Source organism: Rhinoderma darwinii (assembly GCF_050947455.1).
Source record: "Rhinoderma darwinii isolate aRhiDar2 chromosome 5 unlocalized genomic scaffold, aRhiDar2.hap1 SUPER_5_unloc_45, whole genome shotgun sequence".
Classification (NCBI taxonomy): Eukaryota; Metazoa; Chordata; class Amphibia; order Anura; family Rhinodermatidae; genus Rhinoderma; species Rhinoderma darwinii.
The window spans coordinates 459,336-478,965 of record NW_027461804.1 but is presented as its reverse complement, the minus strand read 5'-3'; the positions used below and the strand labels follow the sequence as shown (position 1 = coordinate 478,965).

General features: G+C 47.7%; 13 non-coding genes across 13 annotated transcripts; all 13 read right to left on the bottom strand.

The window, feature by feature from the left end:
• Positions 1–722: 722 nt before the first annotated feature.
• LOC142694125 (U2 spliceosomal RNA) lies at positions 723–913 on the bottom strand. The gene has a single exon (XR_012862395.1). It is a non-coding gene; the product is annotated as a U2 spliceosomal RNA (small nuclear RNA).
• A 1,288-nt stretch (positions 914–2,201) lies between these two features.
• LOC142694124 (U2 spliceosomal RNA) lies at positions 2,202–2,392 on the bottom strand. The gene has a single exon (XR_012862394.1). It is a non-coding gene; the product is annotated as a U2 spliceosomal RNA (small nuclear RNA).
• Positions 2,393–3,688: 1,296 nt separating this feature from the next.
• LOC142694123 (U2 spliceosomal RNA) lies at positions 3,689–3,879 on the bottom strand. Its single transcript, XR_012862393.1, has one exon. It is a non-coding gene; the product is annotated as a U2 spliceosomal RNA (small nuclear RNA).
• Positions 3,880–5,167: 1,288 nt separating this feature from the next.
• On the bottom strand, positions 5,168–5,358 carry LOC142694122 (U2 spliceosomal RNA). Its single transcript, XR_012862392.1, has one exon. It is a non-coding gene; the product is annotated as a U2 spliceosomal RNA (small nuclear RNA).
• Positions 5,359–6,654: 1,296 nt separating this feature from the next.
• Positions 6,655–6,845, bottom strand: LOC142694121 (U2 spliceosomal RNA). The gene has a single exon (XR_012862391.1). It is a non-coding gene; the product is annotated as a U2 spliceosomal RNA (small nuclear RNA).
• Positions 6,846–8,141: 1,296 nt separating this feature from the next.
• LOC142694120 (U2 spliceosomal RNA) lies at positions 8,142–8,332 on the bottom strand. Its single transcript, XR_012862390.1, has one exon. It is a non-coding gene; the product is annotated as a U2 spliceosomal RNA (small nuclear RNA).
• Positions 8,333–9,608: 1,276 nt separating this feature from the next.
• Positions 9,609–9,799, bottom strand: LOC142694118 (U2 spliceosomal RNA). Its single transcript, XR_012862389.1, has one exon. It is a non-coding gene; the product is annotated as a U2 spliceosomal RNA (small nuclear RNA).
• A 1,292-nt stretch (positions 9,800–11,091) lies between these two features.
• LOC142694117 (U2 spliceosomal RNA) lies at positions 11,092–11,282 on the bottom strand. The gene has a single exon (XR_012862388.1). It is a non-coding gene; the product is annotated as a U2 spliceosomal RNA (small nuclear RNA).
• A 1,292-nt stretch (positions 11,283–12,574) lies between these two features.
• On the bottom strand, positions 12,575–12,765 carry LOC142694115 (U2 spliceosomal RNA). The gene has a single exon (XR_012862386.1). It is a non-coding gene; the product is annotated as a U2 spliceosomal RNA (small nuclear RNA).
• A 1,300-nt stretch (positions 12,766–14,065) lies between these two features.
• Positions 14,066–14,256, bottom strand: LOC142694114 (U2 spliceosomal RNA). Its single transcript, XR_012862385.1, has one exon. It is a non-coding gene; the product is annotated as a U2 spliceosomal RNA (small nuclear RNA).
• Positions 14,257–15,536: 1,280 nt separating this feature from the next.
• On the bottom strand, positions 15,537–15,727 carry LOC142694113 (U2 spliceosomal RNA). Its single transcript, XR_012862384.1, has one exon. It is a non-coding gene; the product is annotated as a U2 spliceosomal RNA (small nuclear RNA).
• A 1,300-nt stretch (positions 15,728–17,027) lies between these two features.
• Positions 17,028–17,218, bottom strand: LOC142694112 (U2 spliceosomal RNA). The gene has a single exon (XR_012862383.1). It is a non-coding gene; the product is annotated as a U2 spliceosomal RNA (small nuclear RNA).
• A 1,292-nt stretch (positions 17,219–18,510) lies between these two features.
• On the bottom strand, positions 18,511–18,701 carry LOC142694111 (U2 spliceosomal RNA). Its single transcript, XR_012862382.1, has one exon. It is a non-coding gene; the product is annotated as a U2 spliceosomal RNA (small nuclear RNA).
• Between the last annotated feature and the right edge of the window lie 929 nt (positions 18,702–19,630).

Sequence of the window (19,630 nt, the reverse complement as noted above, 5' to 3'; positions counted from 1 at the left end):
GTCTTTTTTTTGCACAGCTAGTTGCCTCCAGGAGGCCACAAGAGGGAGACAAGGGACTGCAAAATGGAAAATAGGCATCCACCAACTTTACAGACAACTTCTCCTTGCTCCTACAACCTCCATCCTTGCACAGTTTGTTATTCTTCTAGGTAACATAGTAACAAATCCAAATTGCTGCTCTCTTTGTAGGCAAGCAAGGCTTTGTTGCAACTGCAATTCTTACTTCTTCTTGAAATGTAGGGACGACAGTACATTCCATCACATCCATCTAGTGTACACAGGTAGGTCCATTGTGGCGGGCAGGCGAGCGGGCGGGCTGCTTTATTGGCTGTTTGCTGTTCCCCTACTCCACTCCACTATTTGACTGTTGTGCTGCATCAATCAATCAATCAATCAATCAATCAATCAATCAATCAATCAATCAGTGGCTGGCTCAGGTGCAGCTCTTTAACTTACCTAAAAGGGAGGGCGGAGAGAAGACAAGGAAGGTGAATGAGGTGTTCCAATGTGAAATGCCGGAAACACAGAAACACAGACGACACACAACAAGAGGTGGCAATCTATTCATTAATTGCATTTAATCAATGAGCTCATTATCACTCATGCATTGTCCAACAGGTGTTGAAATAATGGGATTAAAAGGGGAGATCCCTTCAGAAAGACAGAAACAATAGCAAAGACAAAAAACACTTTTGGAATCTGCTTTTAGTCAACACATAAGGAAAGGGTGCACCGGTCCTGGAAATACTGCAATACCAGGTCAATGCGTGGAGTGGACAGAGCAAGCTCTATTTCCATCTCCCTGTTCTAAAAATCCATTTAATATATGGTCCCCAGATAGGGGACGTATCAGATATTAAACTGATAAGAACAGATACTACACTTGATCTTAGCCAAAAGGCCGAGAAGCGATAACCCGAATGGGCCGCGCGTTGCCCGAGCCTGCCCGATACTGCTGTTCAGCCCTTGCAGCGATTCAGCCTACTTCTAGGCAATTCCATGGGGCCCTGCAGGCTCACACACTCACAGCTACACAGGAGGTGAATAAAGGCCGGAGAGGAAGCCAGACAGGATTTGCTTCTTTTGCTTGCACCACAATGCAGTGCTGAAAGAGGAGGAATCTACATAAAAACGCCTTCCTGGCAACGCCCAAATGCCCTGCTGCCATGCAGATAAACACTGGCAGCGGCAGCAAGTGCATGCCCACAGCCAACCCTTGTTCCTTCACACCTTGTATCAGCTGTAATCCAGTCCAGTCCAGTGCTGCCTGCTGAGCAGCACTGACCAACACTGCCTGGGCCCAGGCTTTTATCTCTGAGGCCCCATTATGATGTCAGAAAGCTGGCTCTGGAATCCTGAGGGCTCCACTATGACACGTGCAAAGTTCCGTCTGAACTTTATATAAGACGGTGAGGCTCAGTCAGTCACTCAGTGTTGCCTGAGAGGGCAACACTGCAACAGCCGGCCGCCAGGCTGTCTTTTTTTTGCACAGCTAGTTGCCTCCAGGAGGCCACAAGAGGGAGACAAGGGACTGCAAAATGGAAAATAGGCATCCACCAACTTTACAGACAACTTCTCCTTGCTCCTACAACCTCCATCCTTGCACAGTTTGTTATTCTTCTAGGTAACATAGTAACAAATCCAAATTGCTGCTCTCTTTGTAGGCAAGCAAGGCTTTGTTGCAACTGCAATTCTTACTTCTTCTTGAAATGTAGGGACGACAGTACATTCCATCACATCCATCTAGTGTACACAGGTAGGTCCATTGTGGCGGGCAGGCGAGCGGGCGGGCTGCTTTATTGGCTGTTTGCTGTTCCCCTACTCCACTCCACTATTTGACTGTTGTGCTGCATCAATCAATCAATCAATCAATCAATCAATCAATCAATCAATCAATCAATCAGTGGCTGGCTCAGGTGCAGCTCTTTAACTTACCTAAAAGGGAGGGCGGAGAGAAGACAAGGAAGGTGAATGAGGTGTTCCAATGTGAAATGCCGGAAACACAGAAACACAGACGACACACAACAAGAGGTGGCAATCTATTCATTAATTGCATTTAATCAATGAGCTCATTATCACTCATGCATTGTCCAACAGGTGTTGAAATAATGGGATTAAAAGGGGAGATCCCTTCAGAAAGACAGAAACAATAGCAAAGACAAAAAACACTTTTGGAATCTGCTTTTAGTCAACACATAAGGAAAGGGTGCACCGGTCCTGGAAATACTGCAATACCAGGTCAATGCGTGGAGTGGACAGAGCAAGCTCTATTTCCATCTCCCTGTTCTAAAAATCCATTTAATATATGGTCCCCAGATAGGGGACGTATCAGATATTAAACTGATAAGAACAGATACTACACTTGATCTTAGCCAAAAGGCCGAGAAGCGATAACCCGAACGGGCCGCGCGTTGCCCGAGCCTGCCCGATACTGCTGTTCAGCCCTTGCAGCGATTCAGCCTACTTCTAGGCAATTCCATGGGGCCCTGCAGGCTCACACACTCACAGCTACACGGGAGGTGAATAAAGGCCGGAGAGGAAGCCAGACAGGATTTGCTTCTTTTGCTTGCACCACAATGCAGTGCTGAAAAAGGAGGAATCTACATAAAAACGCCTTCCTGGCAACGCCCAAATGCCCTGCTGCCATGCAGATAAACACTGGCAGCGGCAGCAAGTGCATGCCCACAGCCACCCCTTGTTCCTTCACACCTTGTATCAGCTGTAATCCAGTCCAGTCCAGTGCTGCCTGCTGAGCAGCACTGACCAACACTGCCTGGGCCCAGGCTTTTATCTCTGAGGCCCCATTATGATGTCAGAAAGCTGGCTCTGGAATCCTGAGGGCTCCACTATGACACGTGCAAAGTTCCGTCTGAACTTTATATAAGACGGTGAGGCTCAGTCAGTCACTCAGTGTTGCCTGAGAGGGCAACACTGCAACAGCCGGCCGCCAGGCTGTCTTTTTTTTGCACAGCTAGTTGCCTCCAGGAGGCCACAAGAGGGAGACAAGGGACTGCAAAATGGAAAATAGGCATCCACCAACTTTACAGACAACTTCTCCTTGCTCCTACAACCTCCATCCTTGCACAGTTTGTTATTCTTCTAGGTAACATAGTAACAAATCCAAATTGCTGCTCTCTTTGTAGGCAAGCAAGGCTTTGTTGCAACTGCAATTCTTACTTCTTCTTGAAATGTAGGGACGACAGTACATTCCATCACATCCATCTAGTGTACACAGGTAGGTCCATTGTGGCGGGCAGGCGAGCGGGCGGGCTGCTTTATTGGCTGTTTGCTGTTCCCCTACTCCACTCCACTATTTGACTGTTGTGCTGCATCAATCAATCAATCAATCAATCAATCAATCAATCAATCAATCAATCAATCAATCAATCAGTGGCTGGCTCAGGTGCAGCTCTTTAACTTACCTAAAAGGGAGGGCGGAGAGAAGACAAGGAAGGTGAATGAGGTGTTCCAATGTGAAATGCCGGAAACACAGAAACACAGACGACACACAACAAGAGGTGGCAATCTATTCATTAATTGCATTTAATCAATGAGCTCATTATCACTCATGCATTGTCCAACAGGTGTTGAAATAATGGGATTAAAAGGGGAGATCCCTTCAGAAAGACAGAAACAATAGCAAAGACAAAAAACACTTTTGGAATCTGCTTTTAGTCAACACATAAGGAAAGGGTGCACCGGTCCTGGAAATACTGCAATACCAGGTCAATGCGTGGAGTGGACAGAGCAAGCTCTATTTCCATCTCCCTGTTCTAAAAATCCATTTAATATATGGTCCCCAGATAGGGGACGTATCAGATATTAAACTGATAAGAACAGATACTACACTTGATCTTAGCCAAAAGGCCGAGAAGCGATAACCCGAATGGGCCGCGCGTTGCCCGAGCCTGCCCGATACTGCTGTTCAGCCCTTGCAGCGATTCAGCCTACTTCTAGGCAATTCCATGGGGCCCTGCAGGCTCACACACTCACAGCTACACGGGAGGTGAATAAAGGCCGGAGAGGAAGCCAGACAGGATTTGCTTCTTTTGCTTGCACCACAATGCAGTGCTGAAAGAGGAGGAATCTACATAAAAACGCCTTCCTGGCAACGCCCAAATGCCCTGCTGCCATGCAGATAAACACTGGCAGCGGCAGCAAGTGCATGCCCACAGCCACCCCTTGTTCCTTCACACCTTGTATCAGCTGTAATCCAGTCCAGTCCAGTGCTGCCTGCTGAGCAGCACTGACCAACACTGCCTGGGCCCAGGCTTTTATCTCTGAGGCCCCATTATGATGTCAGAAAGCTGGCTCTGGAATCCTGAGGGCTCCACTATGACACGTGCAAAGTTCCGTCTGAACTTTATATAAGACGGTGAGGCTCAGTAAGTCACTCAGTGTTGCCTGAGAGGGCAACACTGCAACAGCCGGCCGCCAGGCTGTCTTTTTTTTGCACAGCTAGTTGCCTCCAGGAGGCCACAAGAGGGAGACAAGGGACTGCAAAATGGAAAATAGGCATCCACCAACTTTACAGACAACTTCTCCTTGCTCCTACAACCTCCATCCTTGCACAGTTTGTTATTCTTCTAGGTAACATAGTAACAAATCCAAATTGCTGCTCTCTTTGTAGGCAAGCAAGGCTTTGTTGCAACTGCAATTCTTACTTCTTCTTGAAATGTAGGGACCACAGTACATTCCATCACATCCATCTAGTGTACACAGGTAGGTCCATTGTGGCGGGCAGGTGAGCGGGCGGGCTGCTTTATTGGCTGTTTGCTGTTCCCCTACTCCACTCCACTATTTGACTGTTGTGCTGCATCAATCAATCAATCAATCAATCAATCAATCAATCAATCAATCAATCAATCAGTGGCTGGCTCAGGTGCAGCTCTTTAACTTACCTAAAAGGGAGGGCGGAGAGAAGACAAGGAAGGTGAATGAGGTGTTCCAATGTGAAATGCCGGAAACACAGAAACACAGACGACACACAACAAGAGGTGGCAATCTATTCATTAATTGCATTTAATCAATGAGCTCATTATCACTCATGCATTGTCCAACAGGTGTTGAAATAATGGGATTAAAAGGGGAGATCCCTTCAGAAAGACAGAAACAATAGCAAAGACAAAAAACACTTTTGGAATCTGCTTTTAGTCAACACATAAGGAAAGGGTGCACCGGTCCTGGAAATACTGCAATACCAGGTCAATGCGTGGAGTGGACAGAGCAAGCTCTATTTCCATCTCCCTGTTCTAAAAATCCATTTAATATATGGTCCCCAGATAGGGGACGTATCAGATATTAAACTGATAAGAACAGATACTACACTTGATCTTAGCCAAAAGGCCGAGAAGCGATAACCCGAATGGGCCGCGCGTTGCCCGAGCCTGCCCGATACTGCTGTTCAGCCCTTGCAGCGATTCAGCCTACTTCTAGGCAATTCCATGGGGCCCTGCAGGCTCACACACTCACAGCTACACGGGAGGTGAATAAAGGCCGGAGAGGAAGCCAGACAGGATTTGCTTCTTTTGCTTGCACCACAATGCAGTGCTGAAAGAGGAGGAATCTACATAAAAACGCCTTCCTGGCAACGCCCAAATGCCCTGCTGCCATGCAGATAAACACTGGCAGCGGCAGCAAGTGCATGCCCACAGCCACCCCTTGTTCCTTCACACCTTGTATCAGCTGTAATCCAGTCCAGTCCAGTGCTGCCTGCTGAGCAGCACTGACCAACACTGCCTGGGCCCAGGCTTTTATCTCTGAGGCCCCATTATGATGTCAGAAAGCTGGCTCTGGAATCCTGAGGGCTCCACTATGACACGTGCAAAGTTCCGTCTGAACTTTATATAAGACGGTGAGGCTCAGTCAGTCACTCAGTGTTGCCTGAGAGGGCAACACTGCAACAGCCGGCCGCCAGGCTGTCTTTTTTTTGCACAGCTAGTTGCCTCCAGGAGGCCACAAGAGGGAGACAAGGGACTGCAAAATGGAAAATAGGCATCCACCAACTTTACAGACAACTTCTCCTTGCTCCTACAACCTCCATCCTTGCACAGTTTGTTATTCTTCTAGGTAACATAGTAACAAATCCAAATTGCTGCTCTCTTTGTAGGCAAGCAAGGCTTTGTTGCAACTGCAATTCTTACTTCTTCTTGAAATGTAGGGACGACAGTACATTCCATCACATCCATCTAGTGTACACAGGTAGGTCCATTGTGGCGGGCAGGCGAGCGGGCGGGCTGCTTTATTGGCTGTTTGCTGTTCCCCTACTCCACTCCACTATTTGACTGTTGTGCTGCATCAATCAATCAATCAATCAGTCAATCAATCAATCAATCAATCAATCAATCAATCAATCAGTGGCTGGCTCAGGTGCAGCTCTTTAACTTACCTAAAAGGGAGGGCGGAGAGAAGACAAGGAAGGTGAATGAGGTGTTCCAATGTGAAATGCCGGAAACACAGAAACACAGACGACACACAACAAGAGGTGGCAATCTATTCATTAATTGCATTTAATCAATGAGCTCATTATCACTCATGCATTGTCCAACAGGTGTTGAAATAATGGGATTAAAAGGGGAGATCCCTTCAGAAAGACAGAAACAATAGCAAAGACAAAAAACACTTTTGGAATCTGCTTTTAGTCAACACATAAGGAAAGGGTGCACCGGTCCTGGAAATACTGCAATACCAGGTCAATGCGTGGAGTGGACAGAGCAAGCTCTATTTCCATCTCCCTGTTCTAAAAATCCATTTAATATATGGTCCCCAGATAGGGGACGTATCAGATATTAAACTGATAAGAACAGATACTACACTTGATCTTAGCCAAAAGGCCGAGAAGCGATAACCCGAACGGGCCGCGCGTTGCCCGAGCCTGCCCGATACTGCTGTTCAGCCCTTGCAGCGATTCAGCCTACTTCTAGGCAATTCCATGGGGCCCTGCAGGCTCACACACTCACAGCTACACGGGAGGTGAATAAAGGCCGGAGAGGAAGCCAGACAGGATTTGCTTCTTTTGCTTGCACCACAATGCAGTGCTGAAAGAGGAGGAATCTACATAAAAACGCCTTCCTGGCAACGCCCAAATGCCCTGCTGCCATGCAGATAAACACTGGCAGCGGCAGCAAGTGCATGCCCACAGCCACCCCTTGTTCCTTCACACCTTGTATCAGCTGTAATCCAGTCCAGTCCAGTGCTGCCTGCTGAGCAGCACTGACCAACACTGCCTGGGCCCAGGCTTTTATCTCTGAGGCCCCATTATGATGTCAGAAAGCTGGCTCTGGAATCCTGAGGGCTCCACTATGACACGTGCAAAGTTCCGTCTGAACTTTATATAAGACGGTGAGGCTCAGTCAGTCACTCAGTGTTGCCTTAGAGGGCAACACTGCAACAGCCGGCCGCCAGGCTGTCTTTTTTTTGCACAGCTAGTTGCCTCTAGGAGGCCACAAGAGGGAGACAAGGGACTGCAAAATGGAAAATAGGCATCCACCAACTTTACAGACAACTTCTCCTTGCTCCTACAACCTCCATCCTTGCACAGTTTGTTATTCTTCTAGGTAACATAGTAACAAATCCAAATTGCTGCTCTCTTTGTAGGCAAGCAAGGCTTTGTTGCAACTGCAATTCTTACTTCTTCTTGAAATGTAGGGACGACAGTACATTCCATCACATCCATCTAGTGTACACAGGTAGGTCCATTGTGGCGGGCAGGCGAGCGGGCGGGCTGCTTTATTGGCTGTTTGCTGTTCCCCTACTCCACTCCACTATTTGACTGTTGTGCTGCATCAATCAATCAATCAATCAATCAATCAATCAATCAATCAATCAATCAATCAATCAATCAGTGGCTGGCTCAGGTGCAGCTCTTTAACTTACCTAAAAGGGAGGGCGGAGAGAAGACAAGGAAGGTGAATGAGGTGTTCCAATGTGAAATGCCGGAAACACAGAAACACAGACGACACACAACAAGAGGTGGCAATCTATTCATTAATTGCATTTAATCAATGAGCTCATTATCACTCATGCATTGTCCAACAGGTGTTGAAATAATGGGATTAAAAGGGGAGATCCCTTCAGAAAGACAGAAACAATAGCAAAGACAAAAAACACTTTTGGAATCTGCTTTTAGTCAACACATAAGGAAAGGGTGCACCGGTCCTGGAAATACTGCAATACCAGGTCAATGCGTGGAGTGGACAGAGCAAGCTCTATTTCCATCTCCCTGTTCTAAAAATCCATTTAATATATGGTCCCCAGATAGGGGACGTATCAGATATTAAACTGATAAGAACAGATACTACACTTGATCTTAGCCAAAAGGCCGAGAAGCGATAACCCGAACGGGCCGCGCGTTGCCCGAGCCTGCCCGATACTGCTGTTCAGCCCTTGCAGCGATTCAGCCTACTTCTAGGCAATTCCATGGGGCCCTGCAGGCTCACACACTCACAGCTACACGGGAGGTGAATAAAGGCCGGAGAGGAAGCCAGACAGGATTTGCTTCTTTTGCTTGCACCACAATGCAGTGCTGAAAGAGGAGGAATCTACATAAAAACGCCTTCCTGGCAACGCCCAAATGCCCTGCTGCCATGCAGATAAACACTGGCAGCGGCAGCAAGTGCATGCCCACAGCCACCCCTTGTTCCTTCACACCTTGTATCAGCTGTAATCCAGTCCAGTCCAGTGCTGCCTGCTGAGCAGCACTGACCAACACTGCCTGGGCCCAGGCTTTTATCTCTGAGGCCCCATTATGATGTCAGAAAGCTGGCTCTGGAATCCTGAGGGCTCCACTATGACACGTGCAAAGTTCCGTCTGAACTTTATATAAGACGGTGAGGCTCAGTCAGTCACTCAGTGTTGCCTGAGAGGGCAACACTGCAACAGCCGGCCGCCAGGCTGTCTTTTTTTTGCACAGCTAGTTGCCTCCAGGAGGCCACAAGAGGGAGACAAGGGACTGCAAAATGGAAAATAGGCATCCACCAACTTTACAGACAACTTCTCCTTGCTCCTACAACCTCCATCCTTGCACAGTTTGTTATTCTTCTAGGTAACATAGTAACAAATCCAAATTGCTGCTCTCTTTGTAGGCAAGCAAGGCTTTGTTGCAACTGCAATTCTTACTTCTTCTTGAAATGTAGGGACGACAGTACATTCCATCACATCCATCTAGTGTACACAGGTAGGTCCATTGTGGCGGGCAGGCGAGCGGGCGGGCTGCTTTATTGGCTGTTTGCTGTTCCCCTACTCCACTCCACTATTTGACTGTTGTGCTGCATCAATCAATCAATCAATCAATCAATCAATCAATCAATCAGTGGCTGGCTCAGGTGCAGCTCTTTAACTTACCTAAAAGGGAGGGCGGAGAGAAGACAAGGAAGGTGAATGAGGTGTTCCAATGTGAAATGCCGGAAACACAGAAACACAGACGACACACAACAAGAGGTGGCAATCTATTCATTAATTGCATTTAATCAATGAGCTCATTATCACTCATGCATTGTCCAACAGGTGTTGAAATAATGGGATTAAAAGGGGAGATCCCTTCAGAAAGACAGAAACAATAGCAAAGACAAAAAACACTTTTGGAATCTGCTTTTAGTCAACACATAAGGAAAGGGTGCACCGGTCCTGGAAATACTGCAATACCAGGTCAATGCGTGGAGTGGACAGAGCAAGCTCTATTTCCATCTCCCTGTTCTAAAAATCCATTTAATATATGGTCCCCAGATAGGGGACGTATCAGATATTAAACTGATAAGAACAGATACTACACTTGATCTTAGCCAAAAGGCCGAGAAGCGATAACCCGAACGGGCCGCGCGTTGCCCGAGCCTGCCCGATACTGCTGTTCAGCCCTTGCAGCGATTCAGCCTACTTCTAGGCAATTCCATGGGGCCCTGCAGGCTCACACACTCACAGCTACACGGGAGGTGAATAAAGGCCGGAGAGGAAGCCAGACAGGATTTGCTTCTTTTGCTTGCACCACAATGCAGTGCTGAAAGAGGAGGAATCTACATAAAAACGCCTTCCTGGCAACGCCCAAATGCCCTGCTGCCATGCAGATAAACACTGGCAGCGGCAGCAAGTGCATGCCCACAGCCACCCCTTGTTCCTTCACACCTTGTATCAGCTGTAATCCAGTCCAGTCCAGTGCTGCCTGCTGAGCAGCACTGACCAACACTGCCTGGGCCCAGGCTTTTATCTCTGAGGCCCCATTATGATGTCAGAAAGCTGGCTCTGGAATCCTGAGGGCTCCACTATGACACGTGCAAAGTTCCGTCTGAACTTTATATAAGACGGTGAGGCTCAGTCAGTCACTCAGTGTTGCCTGAGAGGGCAACACTGCAACAGCCGGCCGCCAGGCTGTCTTTTTTTTGCACAGCTAGTTGCCTCCAGGAGGTCACAAGAGGGAGACAAGGGACTGCAAAATGGAAAATAGGCATCCACCAACTTTACAGACAACTTCTCCTTGCTCCTACAACCTCCATCCTTGCACAGTTTGTTATTCTTCTAGGTAACATAGTAACAAATCCAAATTGCTGCTCTCTTTGTAGGCAAGCAAGGCTTTGTTGCAACTGCAATTCTTACTTCTTCTTGAAATGTAGGGACGACAGTACATTCCATCACATCCATCTAGTGTACACAGGTAGGTCCATTGTGGCGGGCAGGCGAGCGGGCGGGCTGCTTTATTGGCTGTTTGCTGTTCCCCTACTCCACTCCACTATTTGACTGTTGTGCTGCATCAATCAATCAATCAATCAATCAATCAATCAATCAATCAATCAATCAATCAATCAGTGGCTGGCTCAGGTGCAGCTCTTTAACTTACCTAAAAGGGAGGGCGGAGAGAAGACAAGGAAGGTGAATGAGGTGTTCCAATGTGAAATGCCGGAAACACAGAAACACAGACGACACACAACAAGAGGTGGCAATCTATTCATTAATTGCATTTAATCAATGAGCTCATTATCACTCATGCATTGTCCAACAGGTGTTGAAATAATGGGATTAAAAGGGGAGATCCCTTCAGAAAGACAGAAACAATAGCAAAGACAAAAAACACTTTTGGAATCTGCTTTTAGTCAACACATAAGGAAAGGGTGCACCGGTCCTGGAAATACTGCAATACCAGGTCAATGCGTGGAGTGGACAGAGCAAGCTCTATTTCCATCTCCCTGTTCTAAAAATCCATTTAATATATGGTCCCCAGATAGGGGACGTATCAGATATTAAACTGATAAGAACAGATACTACACTTGATCTTAGCCAAAAGGCCGAGAAGCGATAACCCGAACGGGCCGCGCGTTGCCCGAGCCTGCCCGATACTGCTGTTCAGCCCTTGCAGCGATTCAGCCTACTTCTAGGCAATTCCATGGGGCCCTGCAGGCTCACACACTCACAGCTACACGGGAGGTGAATAAAGGCCGGAGAGGAAGCCAGACAGGATTTGCTTCTTTTGCTTGCACCACAATGCAGTGCTGAAAGAGGAGGAATCTACATAAAAACGCCTTCCTGGCAACGCCCAAATGCCCTGCTGCCATGCAGATAAACACTGGCAGCGGCAGCAAGTGCATGCCCACAGCCACCCCTTGTTCCTTCACACCTTGTATCAGCTGTAATCCAGTCCAGTCCAGTGCTGCCTGCTGAGCAGCACTGACCAACACTGCCTGGGCCCAGGCTTTTATCTCTGAGGCCCCATTATGATGTCAGAAAGCTGGCTCTGGAATCCTGAGGGCTCCACTATGACACGTGCAAAGTTCCGTCTGAACTTTATATAAGACGGTGAGGCTCAGTCAGTCACTCAGTGTTGCCTGAGAGGGCAACACTGCAACAGCCGGCCGCCAGGCTGTCTTTTTTTTGCACAGCTAGTTGCCTCCAGGAGGCCACAAGAGGGAGACAAGGGACTGCAAAATGGAAAATAGGCATCCACCAACTTTACAGACAACTTCTCCTTGCTCCTACAACCTCCATCCTTGCACAGTTTGTTATTCTTCTAGGTAACATAGTAACAAATCCAAATTGCTGCTCTCTTTGTAGGCAAGCAAGGCTTTGTTGCAACTGCAATTCTTACTTCTTCTTGAAATGTAGGGACGACAGTACATTCCATCACATCCATCTAGTGTACACAGGTAGGTCCATTGTGGCGGGCAGGCGAGCGGGCGGGCTGCTTTATTGGCTGTTTGCTGTTCCCCTACTCCACTCCACTATTTGACTGTTGTGCTGCATCAATCAATCAATCAATCAATCAATCAATCAATCAATCAATCAATCAATCAATCAGTGGCTGGCTCAGGTGCAGCTCTTTAACTTACCTAAAAGGGAGGGCGGAGAGAAGACAAGGAAGGTGAATGAGGTGTTCCAATGTGAAATGCCGGAAACACAGAAACACAGACGACACACAACAAGAGGTGGCAATCTATTCATTAATTGCATTTAATCAATGAGCTCATTATCACTCATGCATTGTCCAACAGGTGTTGAAATAATGGGATTAAAAGGGGAGATCCCTTCAGAAAGACAGAAACAATAGCAAAGACAAAAAACACTTTTGGAATCTGCTTTTAGTCAACACATAAGGAAAGGGTGCACCGGTCCTGGAAATACTGCAATACCAGGTCAATGCGTGGAGTGGACAGAGCAAGCTCTATTTCCATCTCCCTGTTCTAAAAATCCATTTAATATATGGTCCCCAGATAGGGGACGTATCAGATATTAAACTGATAAGAACAGATACTACACTTGATCTTAGCCAAAAGGCCGAGAAGCGATAACCCGAACGGGCCGCGCGTTGCCCGAGCCTGCCCGATACTGCTGTTCAGCCCTTGCAGCGATTCAGCCTACTTCTAGGCAATTCCATGGGGCCCTGCAGGCTCACACACTCACAGCTACACGGGAGGTGAATAAAGGCCGGAGAGGAAGCCAGACAGGATTTGCTTCTTTTGCTTGCACCACAATGCAGTGCTGAAAGAGGAGGAATCTACATAAAAACGCCTTCCTGGCAACGCCCAAATGCCCTGCTGCCATGCAGATAAACACTGGCAGCGGCAGCAAGTGCATGCCCACAGCCACCCCTTGTTCCTTCACACCTTGTATCAGCTGTAATCCAGTCCAGTCCAGTGCTGCCTGCTGAGCAGCACTGACCAACACTGCCTGGGCCCAGGCTTTTATCTCTGAGGCCCCATTATGATGTCAGAAAGCTGGCTCTGGAATCCTGAGGGCTCCACTATGACACGTGCAAAGTTCCGTCTGAACTTTATATAAGACGGTGAGGCTCAGTCAGTCACTCAGTGTTGCCTGAGAGGGCAACACTGCAACAGCCGGCCGCCAGGCTGTCTTTTTTTTGCACAGCTAGTTGCCTCCAGGAGGCCACAAGAGGGAGACAAGGGACTGCAAAATGGAAAATAGGCATCCACCAACTTTACAGACAACTTCTCCTTGCTCCTACAACCTCCATCCTTGCACAGTTTGTTATTCTTCTAGGTAACATAGTAACAAATCCAAATTGCTGCTCTCTTTGTAGGCAAGCAAGGCTTTGTTGCAACTGCAATTCTTACTTCTTCTTGAAATGTAGGGACGACAGTACATTCCATCACATCCATCTAGTGTACACAGGTAGGTCCATTGTGGCGGGCAGGCGAGCGGGCGGGCTGCTTTATTGGCTGTTTGCTGTTCCCCTACTCCACTCCACTATTTGACTGTTGTGCTGCATCAATCAATCAATCAATCAATCAATCAATCAATCAATCAATCAATCAATCAATCAATCAATCAGTGGCTGGCTCAGGTGCAGCTCTTTAACTTACCTAAAAGGGAGGGCGGAGAGAAGACAAGGAAGGTGAATGAGGTGTTCCAATGTGAAATGCCGGAAACACAGAAACACAGACGACACACAACAAGAGGTGGCAATCTATTCATTAATTGCATTTAATCAATGAGCTCATTATCACTCATGCATTGTCCAACAGGTGTTGAAATAATGGGATTAAAAGGGGAGATCCCTTCAGAAAGACAGAAACAATAGCAAAGACAAAAAACACTTTTGGAATCTGCTTTTAGTCAACACATAAGGAAAGGGTGCACCGGTCCTGGAAATACTGCAATACCAGGTCAATGCGTGGAGTGGACAGAGCAAGCTCTATTTCCATCTCCCTGTTCTAAAAATCCATTTAATATATGGTCCCCAGATAGGGGACGTATCAGATATTAAACTGATAAGAACAGATACTACACTTGATCTTAGCCAAAAGGCCGAGAAGCGATAACCCGAACGGGCCGCGCGTTGCCCGAGCCTGCCCGATACTGCTGTTCAGCCCTTGCAGCGATTCAGCCTACTTCTAGGCAATTCCATGGGGCCCTGCAGGCTCACACACTCACAGCTACACGGGAGGTGAATAAAGGCCGGAGAGGAAGCCAGACAGGATTTGCTTCTTTTGCTTGCACCACAATGCAGTGCTGAAAGAGGAGGAATCTACATAAAAACGCCTTCCTGGCAACGCCCAAATGCCCTGCTGCCATGCAGATAAACACTGGCAGCGGCAGCAAGTGCATGCCCACAGCCACCCCTTGTTCCTTCACACCTTGTATCAGCTGTAATCCAGTCCAGTCCAGTGCTGCCTGCTGAGCAGCACTGACCAACACTGCCTGGGCCCAGGCTTTTATCTCTGAGGCCCCATTATGATGTCAGAAAGCTGGCTCTGGAATCCTGAGGGCTCCACTATGACACGTGCAAAGTTCCGTCTGAACTTTATATAAGACGGTGAGGCTCAGTCAGTCACTCAGTGTTGCCTGAGAGGGCAACACTGCAACAGCCGGCCGCCAGGCTGTCTTTTTTTTGCACAGCTAGTTGCCTCCAGGAGGCCACAAGAGGGAGACAAGGGACTGCAAAATGGAAAATAGGCATCCACCAACTTTACAGACAACTTCTCCTTGCTCCTACAACCTCCATCCTTGCACAGTTTGTTATTCTTCTAGGTAACATAGTAACAAATCCAAATTGCTGCTCTCTTTGTAGGCAAGCAAGGCTTTGTTGCAACTGCAATTCTTACTTCTTCTTGAAATGTAGGGACGACAGTACATTCCATCACATCCATCTAGTGTACACAGGTAGGTCCATTGTGGCGGGCAGGCGAGCGGGCGGGCTGCTTTATTGGCTGTTTGCTGTTCCCCTACTCCACTCCACTATTTGACTGTTGTGCTGCATCAATCAATCAATCAATCAATCAATCAATCAATCAATCAATCAGTGGCTGGCTCAGGTGCAGCTCTTTAACTTACCTAAAAGGGAGGGCGGAGAGAAGACAAGGAAGGTGAATGAGGTGTTCCAATGTGAAATGCCGGAAACACAGAAACACAGACGACACACAACAAGAGGTGGCAATCTATTCATTAATTGCATTTAATCAATGAGCTCATTATCACTCATGCATTGTCCAACAGGTGTTGAAATAATGGGATTAAAAGGGGAGATCCCTTCAGAAAGACAGAAACAATAGCAAAGACAAAAAACACTTTTGGAATCTGCTTTTAGTCAACACATAAGGAAAGGGTGCACCGGTCCTGGAAATACTGCAATACCAGGTCAATGCGTGGAGTGGACAGAGCAAGCTCTATTTCCATCTCCCTGTTCTAAAAATCCATTTAATATATGGTCCCCAGATAGGGGACGTATCAGATATTAAACTGATAAGAACAGATACTACACTTGATCTTAGCCAAAAGGCCGAGAAGCGATAACCCGAACGGGCCGCGCGTTGCCCGAGCCTGCCCGATACTGCTGTTCAGCCCTTGCAGCGATTCAGCCTACTTCTAGGCAATTCCATGGGGCCCTGCAGGCTCACACACTCACAGCTACACGGGAGGTGAATAAAGGCCGGAGAGGAAGCCAGACAGGATTTGCTTCTTTTGCTTGCACCACAATGCAGTGCTGAAAGAGGAGGAATCTACATAAAAACGCCTTCCTGGCAACGCCCAAATGCCCTGCTGCCATGCAGATAAACACTGGCAGCGGCAGCAAGTGCATGCCCACAGCCACCCCTTGTTCCTTCACACCTTGTATCAGCTGTAATCCAGTCCAGTCCAGTGCTGCCTGCTGAGCAGCACTGACCAACACTGCCTGGGCCCAGGCTTTTATCTCTGAGGCCCCATTATGATGTCAGAAAGCTGGCTCTGGAATCCTGAGGGCTCCACTATGACACGTGCAAAGTTCCGTCTGAACTTTATATAAGACGGTGAGGCTCAGTCAGTCACTCAGTGTTGCCTGAGAGGGCAACACTGCAACAGCCGGCCGCCAGGCTGTCTTTTTTTTGCACAGCTAGTTGCCTCCAGGAGGCCACAAGAGGGAGACAAGGGACTGCAAAATGGAAAATAGGCATCCACCAACTTTACAGACAACTTCTCCTTGCTCCTACAACCTCCATCCTTGCACAGTTTGTTATTCTTCTAGGTAACATAGTAACAAATCCAAATTGCTGCTCTCTTTGTAGGCAAGCAAGGCTTTGTTGCAACTGCAATTCTTACTTCTTCTTGAAATGTAGGGACGACAGTACATTCCATCACATCCATCTAGTGTACACAGGTAGGTCCATTGTGGCGGGCAGGCGAGCGGGCGGGCTGCTTTATTGGCTGTTTGCTGTTCCCCTACTCCACTCCACTATTTGACTGTTGTGCTGCATCAATCAATCAATCAATCAATCAATCAATCAATCAATCAATCAATCAATCAATCAATCAATCAGTGGCTGGCTCAGGTGCAGCTCTTTAACTTACCTAAAAGGGAGGGCGGAGAGAAGACAAGGAAGGTGAATGAGGTGTTCCAATGTGAAATGCCGGAAACACAGAAACACAGACGACACACAACAAGAGGTGGCAATCTATTCATTAATTGCATTTAATCAATGAGCTCATTATCACTCATGCATTGTCCAACAGGTGTTGAAATAATGGGATTAAAAGGGGAGATCCCTTCAGAAAGACAGAAACAATAGCAAAGACAAAAAACACTTTTGGAATCTGCTTTTAGTCAACACATAAGGAAAGGGTGCACCGGTCCTGGAAATACTGCAATACCAGGTCAATGCGTGGAGTGGACAGAGCAAGCTCTATTTCCATCTCCCTGTTCTAAAAATCCATTTAATATATGGTCCCCAGATAGGGGACGTATCAGATATTAAACTGATAAGAACAGATACTACACTTGATCTTAGCCAAAAGGCCGAGAAGCGATAACCCGAACGGGCCGCGCGTTGCCCGAGCCTGCCCGATACTGCTGTTCAGCCCTTGCAGCGATTCAGCCTACTTCTAGGCAATTCCATGGGGCCCTGCAGGCTCACACACTCACAGCTACACGGGAGGTGAATAAAGGCCGGAGAGGAAGCCAGACAGGATTTGCTTCTTTTGCTTGCACCACAATGCAGTGCTGAAAGAGGAGGAATCTACATAAAAACGCCTTCCTGGCAACGCCCAAATGCCCTGCTGCCATGCAGATAAACACTGGCAGCGGCAGCAAGTGCATGCCCACAGCCACCCCTTGTTCCTTCACACCTTGTTTCAGCTGTAATCCAGTCCAGTCCAGTGCTGCCTGCTGAGCAGCACTGACCAACACTGCCTGGGCCCAGGCTTTTATCTCTGAGGCCCCATTATGATGTCAGAAAGCTGGCTCTGGAATCCTGAGGGCTCCACTATGACACGTGCAATGTTCCGTCTGAACTTTATATAAGACGGTGAGGCTCAGTCAGTCACTCAGTGTTGCCTGAGAGGGCAACACTGCAACAGCCGGCCGCCAGGCTGTCTTTTTTTTGCACAGCTAGTTGCCTCCAGGAGGCCACAAGAGGGAGACAAGGGACTGCAAAATGGAAAATAGGCATCCACCAACTTTACAGACAACTTCTCCTTGCTCCTACAACCTCCATCCTTGCACAGTTTGTTATTCTTCTAGGTAACATAGTAACAAATCCAAATTGCTGCTCTCTTTGTAGGCAAGCAAGGCTTTGTTGCAACTGCAATTCTTACTTCTTCTTGAAATGTAGGGACGACAGTACATTCCATCACATCCATCTAGTGTACACAGGTAGGTCCATTGTGGCGGGCAGGCGAGCGGGCGGGCTGCTTTATTGGCTGTTTGCTGTTCCCCTACTCCACTCCACTATTTGACTGTTGTGCTGCATCAATCAATCAATCAATCAATCAATCAATCAATCAATCAATCAATCAATCAATCAGTGGCTGGCTCAGGTGCAGCTCTTTAACTTACCTAAAAGGGAGGGCGGAGAGAAGACAAGGAAGGTGAATGAGGTGTTCCAATGTGAAATGCCGGAAACACAGAAACACAGACGACACACAACAAGAGGTGGCAATCTATTCATTAATTGCATTTAATCAATGAGCTCATTATCACTCATGCATTGTCCAACAGGTGTTGAAATAATGGGATTAAAAGGGGAGATCCCTTCAGAAAGACAGAAACAATAGCAAAGACAAAAAACACTTTTGGAATCTGCTTTTAGTCAACACATAAGGAAAGGGTGCACCGGTCCTGGAAATACTGCAATACCAGGTCAATGCGTGGAGTGGACAGAGCAAGCTCTATTTCCATCTCCCTGTTCTAAAAATCCATTTAATATATGGTCCCCAGATAGGGGACGTATCAGATATTAAACTGATAAGAACAGATACTACACTTGATCTTAGCCAAAAGGCCGAGAAGCGATAACCCGAACGGGCCGCGCGTTGCCCGAGCCTGCCCGATACTGCTGTTCAGCCCTTGCAGCGATTCAGCCTACTTCTAGGCAATTCCATGGGGCCCTGCAGGCTCACACACTCACAGCTACACGGGAGGTGAATAAAGGCCGGAGAGGAAGCCAGACAGGATTTGCTTCTTTTGCTTGCACCACAATGCAGTGCTGAAAGAGGAGGAATCTACATAAAAACGCCTTCCTGGCAACGCCCAAATGCCCTGCTGCCATGCAGATAAACACTGGCAGCGGCAGCAAGTGCATGCCCACAGCCACCCCTTGTTCCTTCACACCTTGTATCAGCTGTAATCCAGTCCAGTCCAGTGCTGCCTGCTGAGCAGCACTGACCAACACTGCCTGGGCCCAGGCTTTTATCTCTGAGGCCCCATTATGATGTCAGAAAGCTGGCTCTGGAATCCTGAGGGCTCCACTATGACACGTGCAAAGTTCCGTCTGAACTTTATATAAGACGGTGAGGCTCAGTCAGTCACTCAGTGTTGCCTGAGAGGGCAACACTGCAACAGCCGGCCGCCAGGCTGTCTTTTTTTTGCACAGCTAGTTGCCTCCAGGAGGCCACAAGAGGGAGACAAGGGACTGCAAAATGGAAAATAGGCATCCACCAACTTTACAGACAACTTCTCCTTGCTCCTACAACCTCCATCCTTGCACAGTTTGTTATTCTTGTAGGTAACATAGTAACAAATCCAAATTGCTGCTCTCTTTGTAGGCAAGCAAGGCTTTGTTGCAACTGCAATTCTTACTTCTTCTTGAAATGTAGGGACGACAGTACATTCCATCACATCCATCTAGTGTACACAGGTAGGTCCATTGTGGCGGGCAGGCGAGCGGGCGGGCTGCTTTATTGGCTGTTTGCTGTTCCCCTACTCCACTCCACTATTTGACTG